This window comes from Balaenoptera physalus, assembly GCF_965194825.1.
Source record: "Balaenoptera physalus genome assembly, chromosome: 12".
Lineage (NCBI taxonomy): Eukaryota > Metazoa > Chordata > Mammalia > Artiodactyla > Balaenopteridae > Balaenoptera > Balaenoptera physalus.
This window is the reverse complement of record NC_138897.1, coordinates 44228521-44240350: the sequence shown is the minus strand read 5'-3', so window position 1 is coordinate 44240350 and position 11830 is coordinate 44228521. Positions and strand designations below refer to the sequence as shown.

Here is an 11830-nt window from a genome sequence, read left to right as displayed (position 1 = left end):
GTTTGGTAGTGTATATATGTCCATGCCACTCTCTCACTTTGTCACATCTTACCCTTCCCCCTCCCCATATCCTCAAGTCCATTCTCTAGTAGGTCTGTGTCTTTTATTCCTGTCTTGCCACTAGGTTCTTCATGACCTTTTTTTTTTTTTTCCCCCCTTAGGTTCTATATATATGTGTTAGCATACTGTATTTGTTTTTCTCTTTCTGACTTACTTCACTCTGTATGACAGACTCTAACTCCATCCACCTCACTACAAATAACTCTATTTCGTTTCTTTTTATGGCTGAGTAATATTCCATTGTATATATATGTGCCACATATTCTTTATCCATTCGTCTGTCAATGGACACTTAGGTTGCTTCCATGTCCTGGCTTTTTTAAATAGAGCTGCAAAGAACATTTTGGTACATGACTCTTTTTGAATTATGGTTTTCTCAGGGTATATGCCCAGTAGTAGGATTGCTGGGTCGTATGGTAGTTCTATTTTTGGTTTTTTAAGGAACCTCCATACTATTTTCCATAGTGACTGTATCAATTTACATTCCCACCAACAGCGCAAGAGTGTTCCCTTTTCTCCACACCCTCTCCAGCATTTATTGTTTCTAGATTTTTTGATGACGGCCATTCTGAACGGTGTGAGATGATATCTCATTGCAGTTTTTATTTGCATTTCTCTAATGATTAATGATGTTGAGCATTGTTTCATGTGTTTATTGGCAATCTGGATATCTTCTTTGGAGAAATGTCTATTTAGGTCTTCTGCCCTTTTTGGATTGGATTGTTTGTTTTTTTGTTATTGAGCTGCATGAGCTGCTTGTAAATTTTGGAGATTAATCCTTTGTCTGTTGCTTCATTTGCAAATATTTTCTCCCATTCTGAGGGTTGTCTTTTGGTCTTGTTTATGGTTTCCTTTGTTGTGCAAAAGCTTTTAAGTTTCATTAGGTCCCATTTGTTTATTATTGTTTTTATTTCCATTGCTCCAGGAGGTGGGTCAAAAAGGATCTTGCTGTGATTTATGTCATAGAGTGTTCTGCCTATGTTTTCCTCTAAGAGTTTGATTAGTTCCTTTAAGAGTTTGATAGTGTCTGGACTTACATTTAGGTCTTTAATCCATTTTGAGTTTATTTTTGTGTATGGTGTTACAGAGTATTCTAATTTCATTCTTTTACATGTAGCTGTCCAGTTTTCCTAGCACCACTTATTGAAGAGGCTGTCTTTTCTCCATTGTATATTCTTGCTTTCTTTATCAAAAATAAGGTGACTATGTGTGCATGGGTTTATCTCTGGGCTTTCTATACTGTTCCAATTATCTAATTTCTGTTTTTGTGCCAGTACCATTCTGTCGTGATTACTGTAGCTTTGTAGTACAGTCTGAAATCCAGGAACCTGATTCCTCCAGCTCCGTTTTTCTTTCTCAAGATTGCTGTTACTATTCAGGGCCTTTTTGTTTCCATACAAATTGTGAAATTTTTGCTCTAGTTCTGTGAAAAATGTCATTGGTAGTTTGATAGTGATTGCTTTGAATCTGTAGATTGCTTTGGATAGTATAGTCATTCTCACAATGTTGATTCTTCCAATCCAAGAACATGGTATGTCTCTCCATCTGTGTTTATCATCTTTCATTTCTTTCATCTGTGTCTTATAGTTTTCTACATACAGGTATTTTGTCTCCTTAGGTAAGTTTATTCCACGGTATTTTATTCTTTTTGTTGCAATGGTAAAAGGCAGTGTTCCCTTAATTTCTCTTTCAGATTTTATATCATTAGTGAACAGGAATGCAAGAGATTTCTGTGCATTAATTTTGTATCCTGCTACTTTACCAAATTCATTGATTAGCTCTAGTAGTTTTCTGGTAGCATCTTTCGGATTCTTTATGTATAGTACCATGTCATTTGCAAACAGTGACAGTTTTACTTCTTCTTTTCCAATTTGGATTACTTTTATTTCTTTTTCTTCTCTGATTGCTGTATCTAAAACTCCCAAAACTATGTTGAATAATAGTGGTGAGAGTGGACAGCTTTGTCTTGTTCCGGATCTTAGAGGAAATGGTTTTAGGGTTTCACCATTGAGAACCATGTTGGCTGTGAGTTTGTCATATATGGCCTTTTTTAGTTGAAGTAAGTACCCTCTATACCTACGTTCTGGAGGGTTTTTATCATAAATGGGTGTTGAATTTTGTTGAAAGCTTTTTCTGCATCTATTGAGATTATCATATGTTTTTTTCTCCTTCAAATTGTTAATATGGTTTATCACATTGATTGATTTGCGTATATTGAAGAATCCTTGCATTCCTGGGATAAAACCCACTTGATCGTGTTGTATGATCCTTTTTATGTGCTGTTGGATTCTCTTTGCTAGTATTTTGTTGAGGATTTTTGCATCTGTGTTCATCAGTGATATTGGCCTATAGTTTTCTTTCTTTGTGACGTCTTTTTCTGGTTTTGGTATCAGGGTGATGGTGGCCTCTTAGAGTGAGTTTGGGAGTGTTCCTCCCTCTGAATATATTGGAAGAGTTTGAGAAAGATAAGTGTTAGCTCTTCTCTAAATGTTTGATAGAATTCGCCTGTGAAGCCATCTGGTCCTGGGCTTTTGTTTGTTGGAAGATTTTTAATCACAGTCTATATTTCAGTGCCTGTGATTGGTCTGTTAATATTTACTATTTCTTCCTGGTTCAGTCTCAGAAGTTGTGCTTTTCTAAGAATTTGTCCATTTCTTCCAGGTGTTCCATTTTATTGGCATATAGTTGCTTGTCATAATCTCCCATGATCCTTTGTGTTTCTGAATGTCACTTGTTACTTCTCCTTTTTCATTTCTAATTGTATTTATTTTAGTCTTCTGCCTTTTTTCCTTGATGAGTCTGGCTATTGGTTTATCAATTTTGTTTATCTTCTCAAAGAACCAGCTTTTAGTTTTACTGATCTTTTCTATTGTTTCCTTCGTTTCTTTTTCATTTATTTCTGATCTGATTTTTATGATTTCTTTCTGCTAACTTTGGGCTATTTTTTTTTATTCTTTCTCTAATTGCTTTAGGTGTAAGGTTAGGTTCTTTATTTGAGACGTTTCTTGTTTTTTGAGGTATGGTTGAATAGCTATATACTTCCTGCTTAGAAATGTTTTCGTTGCATCCCATAGGTTTTGAGCCATTATGTTTCCATTGCCATTTGTTTCTAGGTATTTTTTGACTTCCTGTTTGATTTCTTCTGTGATCTCTTGGTTATTTAGTAGTGTATTATTTAGCCTCCATGTGTTTGTACTTTTTTACTGATTTTTTCCTGTAATTGATATCTACTCTCATAGTGTTGCGGTCAGAAAAGATACTTTATATGATTTCAATTTTCATAAATTTACCAAGGCTTGATTTGTGACCCAAGATATGATCTATCCTGGAGAATGTTCCATGAACACTTGAGAAGAAAGTGCATTCTGTTGTTTTTGAGTCGAATGTCCTATAAATATCAATTAAGTCCATCTTTCTTAGTACATCATTTAAAGCTTGTGTTTCCTTATTTATTTTAATTTTGATTGTACTGTCCATTGGTGAAAGTGGGGTGTTAAAGTCCCCTACTATGATTGTGTTACTGTCGATTTCCCCTTTTATGGCTGTTAGCATTTGCCTTATATATTGTGTTGCTCCTGTGTTGTGTGCATTAAATATTTACAATTGTTATATCTTCTTCTTGGATTGATCCCTTGATCATTATGTAGTGTCCTTCTTTGTCTCTTGTAATAGTCTTTATTTTAAAGTCTATTTTTTCTGATATGAGAATTGCTACTCCAGGTTTCTTTTGATTTCCATTTGCATGGAATATCTTTTTCCATCCCCTCACTTTCAGTCTATATGTTTCTCTAGGTCTGAAGTGGGTCCCTTGTAGACAGCATATATATGGATCTTGTTTTTGTAATCATCAGCTAGTCTATGTTTTTTGGTTGTAGCATTTAATGTTTACACTTAAGGTAGTTATCGATATGTATGTTCCGATTACCATTTTCTTAATTGTTTTGGGTTTGTTATTGTAGGTCGTTTCCTTCTTTTGTGTTTCTTGCCAAGAGAAATTCCTTTAGCATTTGTTGTGAAGCTGGTTTGGTGCTGCTGAATTCTCTTAGCTTTTTCTTGTCTGTAAAGTTTTTAAATTCTCCATCAAATCTGAATGAAATCCTTCCTGGGTAGAGTAATCTTGGTTGTAGGTTTTTCCCTTTCATCACTTTAAATATGTCCCACCACTCCCTTCTGGCTTGCAGAGTTTCTGCTGAAAGATCAGCTGTTAACCTTATGGGGATTCCCTTGTATATTATTTGTTGTTTTTCTCTTGCTGCTTTTATTTTTTTTTCTTTGTATTTAATTTTTAATAGTCTGCTTAATATGTGTCTTGGCATGTTTGTCCTTGGATTTATCCTGTATGGGACTCTCTGCACTCCCTGGACTTGATTGACTATTTCCTTTCCTATATTAGGGAAGTTTTCAACTATAATCTCTTCAAATATTTTCTCAGTCCCTTTCTTTTTCCCTCTTCTTCTGGGACGCCTATAATTCAAATGTTGGTGTGTTTAATTTTGTACCAGAGGTCTCTGAGACTGTCCTCAATTCTTTTCATTCTTTCTTCTTTATTCTGTTCTCAGTAGTTATTTCCAATATTTTATCTTCCAGGTCACTTATCCATTCTTCTGTCTCAGTTATTCTGCTATTGATTCCTTGTAGAGAATTTTTAATTTCATTTATTGTGTTTTTCATCAGCTTTTGTTTTCTGTTTACTTCTACATCCTTGTTAAACGTTTCTTGTATTTTCTCCATTCTATTTCCAAGATTTCGGATCATCTTTATTCTCATTATTCTGAATTCTTTTTCAGGTAGACTGCCTATTTCCTCTTCATTTATTTTGTCTAGTGAGATTTTGCCTTGCACCTTCATCTGCTGTGTGTTTTTCTGTCTTCTCATTTTGCTTAACTTACTGTGTTTGGGGTCTCCTTGTTGCAGGCTGCAGGTTTGTAGTTCCCATTGTTTTTGGTGTCTGTCCCCAGTGGGTAAGCTTGGTTCAGTGGGTTGTGTAGTCTTCTTAGTGTAGGGGACTGGTGTCTGTGTTCTGGTGGATGAGGCTGGATCTTGTCTTTCTGGTGGGCAGCACCGCATCCGGTCATGTGTTTTGAGGTGTCTGTGACCTTATTATGATGTTAGGCAGCCTCTCTGATAATGGTTGGGGTTGTGTTCTTGTCTTGTTTTTTGTTTGGCATAAGGTGTCCAGCACTGTAGCTTGCTGGTCATTGAGTGAAGCTGGGTCTTAGCATTGAGATGGAGATTTGTGGGAGAGCTTTTGCCATTTGATATTACGTGGAGCCCGGAGGTCTCTGGTGGCCCAATGGCCTGAATTCAGCTTTCCCACCTCAGAGGCACAAGCCTGATACGTTCCACAGCACCAAACCCTGTCAGCCACACAGCTTAGAAGAAAAGGGAGAAATAAAATAAAATAAAGTAATTAAAATAATAGATTAAAAAATTATTAAAAATAAAAAGTTAAAAAGTAATAAAAAAAGAAAAAAAGAAAGAAAGAAGAGAGCAACTAAAACAAAAACAAATACACCAATGATAACAAACGCTAAAAACTATTTAAAAAAACCCAAAAAACAGAGAGACAGAACCCTAGGACAAATGGTAAAAGCATAGCTATACAGACAAAATCACACAAAGCAGCATACACTTACATACTCACAAAAGGAAAAAGGAAAAAAAAATGTATATATAAGAATGTGAGAGATTTCTGTGCATTAGTTGTGTATCCTGCAACTCTAACAAATTCATTGATTAGCTCTAGTTGTTTTCTGGTGGCATCTTTAGCATTCTCTATGTATAGTATCATGTGATCTGCAGTCGCAGTTTTACTTCTTCTTTTCCAATTTGTATTCCTGTTACTTGTTTTTCTTCTCTGATTGCTGTGACCAGGACTTCTAAAATAATGTTGAATAATAGTGGCGAGAGTGGATATCCTTTTCTGGTTCATGATCTTTTATGAAATGCTTTCATTTTTTCACCATTGAGAATGATGTTGGCTGTGGGTTTTTCATATATGGCCTTTATTATGTTGAGGTAGGTTCCCTGTATGCCCACTTTCTGGAGAGTTTTTTTTTTTTTTTTTAATAAATGGGTGTTGAATTTTGTGAAAAGATTTCTCTGCATCTATTGAAATACAGTTTTTATTTTTCAGTTTGTTAATGCTGTGTTTCACATTGATTTGCGTGTATTTAAGAATCCTTGCATCCCTGGGATAAACCCCACTTGATCATGATGTATGATCCTTTTAATGTGCTGGTGGATTCTGTTTGCTGGTATTTTGTTGAGGATTTTTGCATCTATGTTCATCAGTGATATTGGCCTATAGTTTTCTTTCTTTGTGACGTCTTTTTCTGGTTTTGGTATCAGGGTGACTGATTGGCCTCGTAGAATGAGTTTGGGAGTGTTTCTCCTGCTGCTATAGTTTGGAAGAGTTTGAGAAGGATAAGTGTTAGCTCTTCTCTAAATATTTGATAGAATTCACCTGTGAAGCCATCTGGTCCTGGGCTTTTGTTTGTTGGAAGATTTTTAATTACAGTTTCAATTTCAGTGCTTGTGATTGGTCTATTCATATTTTGTATTTCTTCCTGGTTCAGTTTTGGAAAGTTATACGTTTCTAAGAATTTGTCCATTCTTTGCAGGCTATCCATTTTATTGGCATGGGGTTGCTTGTAGTAGTCTCTTATGATGCTTTGTATTTCTGTGGTGTCCATTGTAACTTCTCCTTTTTCATTCCTAATTGTATTGATTTGAGTCCTCTCCCTCTTTTTCTTGATGAGTCTAGATAAAGGTTTATCAATTTTGTTTATCTTCTCAAAGAACCAGCTTTTAGTTTTATTGATCTTTACTATTGTTTTCTTTGTTTCTATTTCACTTATTTCTGATCAGAACTTTATGATTTCTTTCCTTCTAGTAACTTTGGGTTTGGTTTGTTCTTTTTCTGTAGTTCCTTTAGGTGTAAGTTTAGATTGTGTATTTGAGACTTTTCTTGTTTCTTGAGGTAGGATTGTATTGCTATAAACTTCCCTCTTAGAACTGCTTTTGCTGCATCCCGTAGGTTTTGGATCATCATGTTTTCATTGTCATTTGTCTCTAGGTATTTCTTGATTTCCTCTTTGATTTCTTCAGTGATCTCTTGCGTTATTTAGTAACGTATTGTTTAGCCTCCATGTGTTTCTGTTCTTTACGTTATTTTCCCTGTAATTGATTTTTAAATCATAGCGTTGTGATTGGAAAAGATGCTTGATATGATTTCAATTTTCTTAAATTTACCAAGGCTGGATGTGAGACACAAGATGTGTTCTATCCTGGAGAATGTTCTGTGTGCACTTGAGAAGAATGTGCATTCTGTTGTTTTTGGTTGGAATGTCTTATAAATATCAATTAAATCTATCTGGTCTATTGTGTCATTTAAAGCTTCTGGTTTTCCATATTAATATTCTGTCTGGATGATCTGTCCTTTGGTGTAACTGAGGTGTTAAAGTCCCCCAGTATTATTGTGTTACTGTCGATTTCCCCTTTTATAGCTGTTAGCAGTTGCCTTATGTATTGATGTGCTCCTATGTTGGGTGCATATATATTTATAATTGTTATATCTTCTTCTTGGATTGATCCCTTGATCATTATGTAGTGTCCTTCCTTGTCTCTTGTAACATTCTTTATTTTAAAGTCGATTTTATCTGATATGAGTATTGCTACTCCAGCTTTCTTTTGATTTCAATTTGCATGGAATATCTTTTTCCATCCCCTCACTTTCAGTCTCTATGTGTCCCTAAGTCTGAAGTGGGTATCTTGTAGACAGCATATAGATGGGTCTTGTTTTTGTATCCATTCAGCAAGCCTGTGTCTTTTGGTTGGAGCATTTAATACATTCACGTTTAAGGTAATTATCGATATGTATGTTCCTATGACCATTTTCTTAATTGTTTTGGGTTTGTTCTTGTAGGTCCTTTTCTTCTCTTGTGCTTCCCATTTAGAGAAGTTCCTTTAGCATTTGTTGTAGAGCTGGTTTGGTGGTGCTGAATTCTCTTAGCTTTTACTTGCCTGTAAAGCTTTTGATTTCTCCATTGAATCTGAAAGAGATCCTTGCTGGGTAGAGTAATCTTGGTTGTAGGTTCTTCCCTTTCTTCATCTTGAGTATATCATGCCACTCCCTTCTGCTTGTACAGTTTCTGCTGAGCAATCAGCTGTTAACCTGATGGGAGTTCTCGTGTATATTTGTGTTTTCCCCTTGCTGCTTTCAATAATTTTTCTTTGTCTTTAATTTTTGCCAATTTGATTATGATGTGTCTCGCCATGTTTCTCCTTGGATTTATCCTGTATGGGACTCTCTGCACTTCCTGGACTTTGGTGGCTATTTCCTTTCCCATGTTAGGGAAGTTTTCGACTATCATCTCTGCAAATATTTTCTGTGGTCCTTTCTCTCTCTCTTCTCCTTCTGGAACCCCTGTAATGTGAATGTTGTTGTGTTTAATGTTTTCGCAGAGGTCTTTTATGCTGTCTTCATTTCTTTTCATTCTTTTTACTTTATTCTGTTCTGCAGCAGTGAATTCCACCATTCTTTCTTCCAGGTCACTTATCCGTTCTTCTGCCTCCATTATTCTGTTATTGATTAATTCTAGTGTATTTTTCATTTCATTGTATTGTTCATCTCTGTTTGTTTGTTCTGTCATTCTTCTATGTGTTTGTTCTTTAATTCTTCTAGGTCTCTGTTAAACATTTCTTGCGTCTTCTCAAACTTTGCCTCCACTCTTTTTTCATAGTCCTTGATCATCTTCACTATCGTTATTCTGAATTCTTTTTCTGGAATGTTGCCTATCTCTACTTCATTTAGTTGTTTTTCTGGGGTTTTATCCTGTTCCTTCATCTGGTACATAGTCCTCTGCCTTTTCATTTTGTCTTTCTTTCTGTGAATGTGGTTTTTGTCCCACAGGCTGTAGGATTGTAGTTCTTCTTGCTTCTGCTGTCTGCCCTCTGGTGGATGAGTCTATCTAAGTGGCTTGTGCAAGTTTCCTGATGGGAGGGGCTGGTGTTGGGTAGAGGTGGCTGTTGCTCTTTTGGGCAGAGCTCAGTAAAACTTCAATCTGCTTGTCTGCTGACAGGTGAGGCTGAGTTCCCTCCCCGTTGGTTGTTTGACCTGTGGTAACCCAGCACTGGAGGCTACAGGCTCTTTGTGGAGCTAATGGTGGACTCTGGCAGGGCTTATGCCAAGGAGTACTTCCCAGAACTTCTGCTGCCGGTGTCCTTGTCCCCGCAGTGAGCCATAGCCACCCCTTGCCTCTACAGGAGACCCTCCAACACTAGCAGGTAGGTCTGGTTCATTTTTTATGGGGTCACTGCTCCCTCATCTTTGGTCCTGATGTGCACACTACTTTGTGTGTGCCCTCTAAGAGTGGAGTCTCTGTTTCCCCTAGTCCTGTCAAAGTTCTGCAATCAAATCCCACTAGCCTTCAAAGTCTGATTCTCTGAAAATTCCCCCTCCCACTGCCAGATGCCCAAGTTGGAAAGCCTGATGTGGGGCTCAGAACCTTCACTCCAGTGAGTGGACTTCTGTGGTATAATTGTTCTCCAGTTTGTGAATCACCTACCCAGCATTTATGGGATTTGATTTTATTGTGATTGCGCCCCTCCTACTGTCTCAGTTTGTTTTCTCCCTTGTCTTTGGAAGTGGGGTATCTTTTTGGTGAGCTCCAGTTTCTTCTTGTTGATGATTGTTCAGCAGTTAGTTGTGATTCCAGTACTGTCGCAAGAGGAAGTGAATGCATGTCCTTCTACTCTGCCACCTTGAACCAATATGCCATGCCCTGCTTGGCTCCCTCTCTACCCCAACAAGGAAGAAGGAATAGTCCAATCTCGTCAGTTAAGTCTGGTACAATGTCTGTGTTGCGTTTACTGGTGGGAAGGTCCCTGATTTAAAGGGCATAGGTATGTGCACAGCTCTTTTTCTCTTCCTCAGTACAAAGGTGGATGGGCTTGCTTGGCAGGACTGGCCCTGACAGCTGGCCTACTTGGCTTTTCTACCTCATTGGTGAATGCAGCCAGCTGGAATAGATGTGTCCCAGGTTACCCTGAAGACCTATCCTTCATGTTTCCTCTCCTTCCTCAAGGGACTTCTACTATGTTTCCATCCAGATGGTGATAAGATTTCCATCTCATGGATACTGTTGTTACTTGGTGGGGAGACAGCTAAGAGGACCACATACGTCTTCTGGCCAGAGCTATTTGCTTCCTTGAAGCCTCATGGGCACTTGGCTTTGGGGTATTCATCTGTTATATACTGCCTTGTTTTGTAGACATCTGTGAATGTCGTACTCCAAACTTACCCTTGCAATGTGGTCAGAAGAATGTTTTATACTTTGTTTCATTTGTTGGCACCAATACAGTATGGTAGAGTAGAGAAGCAAATGGGTCTTTTTTTGAATAAATGAATGGAGTATTCAAGTTTGGATGATGTCTGGATGCCCTCCCTCCATACATTCTCTTTGTGATCTCAGCAAATAACAACATGCTTGTATCAGTTCACCATCCTCTGAATCCTCCAGGCCTGCACCTTCTGGATCTTGGCTGACTACTCTTCTCTCTCACACTTCCTACAGGGCTGGTCTCTAGGATTGCAAAATCTGTCTCCTCTTCCCACTTTCACTAAGGCTAGCCTGGGACAGACCCTCATCCGGGTATGTCTGCATGTTGGCAAAAGTCCCCAGTCAAGATTTCTGCCTCCAGGTCCCTGCTCCAAGCAGACATGTCCTCCTAAAACAGCATGTTCACACCAATACCCATGGAACCCTCACTTTCTATAGCATTCCCATATTCTTTCTCCAGAGTATGAATTTACTATTCTTATCCAAGTTCACCTCTCGATATTCACCAAACTAAATGGACAATTCTGATTGACCTGATCATGAACATTCTACCAAAATCAAAGTAGAGTTGCTCTGAAAAGTCTTCAAAATGTTCCATACAAAACATGACTCCATAACAAAGACTTATTACCCTTTCTCATAGTAATTGTGAAATCATTGCTACTAATCAAAGGACATAAAACTCTTCAGCAGAAATTGATTAAAGCAAAATTAAGATGGGTTATGTATTGAGGTGAGAAATCAGCCAATGAAAGGAGGGTATTATGTGTGATATTTGATTATAAAGTAGTGTTCATACCAGAAAATAATGATGGATGAGTCCAGCAAGCAAATGCACTTCACCAACAACCTGCCCTCTTTTCCTTTTTGTTTCTGCTGTACATAGCAGAAGAGTGACCGGATATATAGTTTTAAAAATAAAACAAAATACAACAAGATGCAGATTATTTTGACCAACATTTCCAGTCCTGGAAACCTGGAGATGATGACTAACCAGAGGCAAGAGTTACAGACACAAAGAGTTGGATGAGGCTTTTGAACCTCCTGAGCCTCCCTGCATCCCTTTGCTAATTTAGCATCACATACTAGCAACAAAGTCTGGTGGCCTCACTTTGATTAGCAGTCATGGTTTGTTACTACCAGTCTTTGTAGAGCTTGATCTGTAAGTTTATTCTTATCACCTTACTTATGTTACATCTAAGGAAAGTTGAAAGACAGGGAGTTATTTAACATAAAATAGAAAAGATTAAGGAGACCAGGAAAGCTATAGTGAATATTAGCTGTCATCATATGGAGGAAAGGAGAGAGTGGGTCTCTATATATTTAATTAATTTTTTTTTCTAAGGGCTGTGGAAGAACTGGTATAGATTATAGCCACTTGAAGACAGCTTGGGTTTTTACTAAAAGAACAAGTTCAGTACCATGGG

The 11830-nt window shown here is 37.5% G+C and overlaps 1 long non-coding RNA gene across 1 annotated transcript in view; it reads left to right on the top strand.

Annotated features, from left to right (window-relative positions):
• Nucleotides 1-2402: 2402 nt before the first annotated feature.
• Nucleotides 2403-11830, top strand: part of LOC309639220 — a 393647-nt gene continuing 384219 nt past the window's right edge. Inside the window, exon 1 of the long non-coding RNA XR_014251526.1 lies at nucleotides 2403-6820. This is a non-coding gene — a long non-coding RNA (uncharacterized lncRNA). The remainder of the gene's footprint in view (nucleotides 6821-11830) is intronic.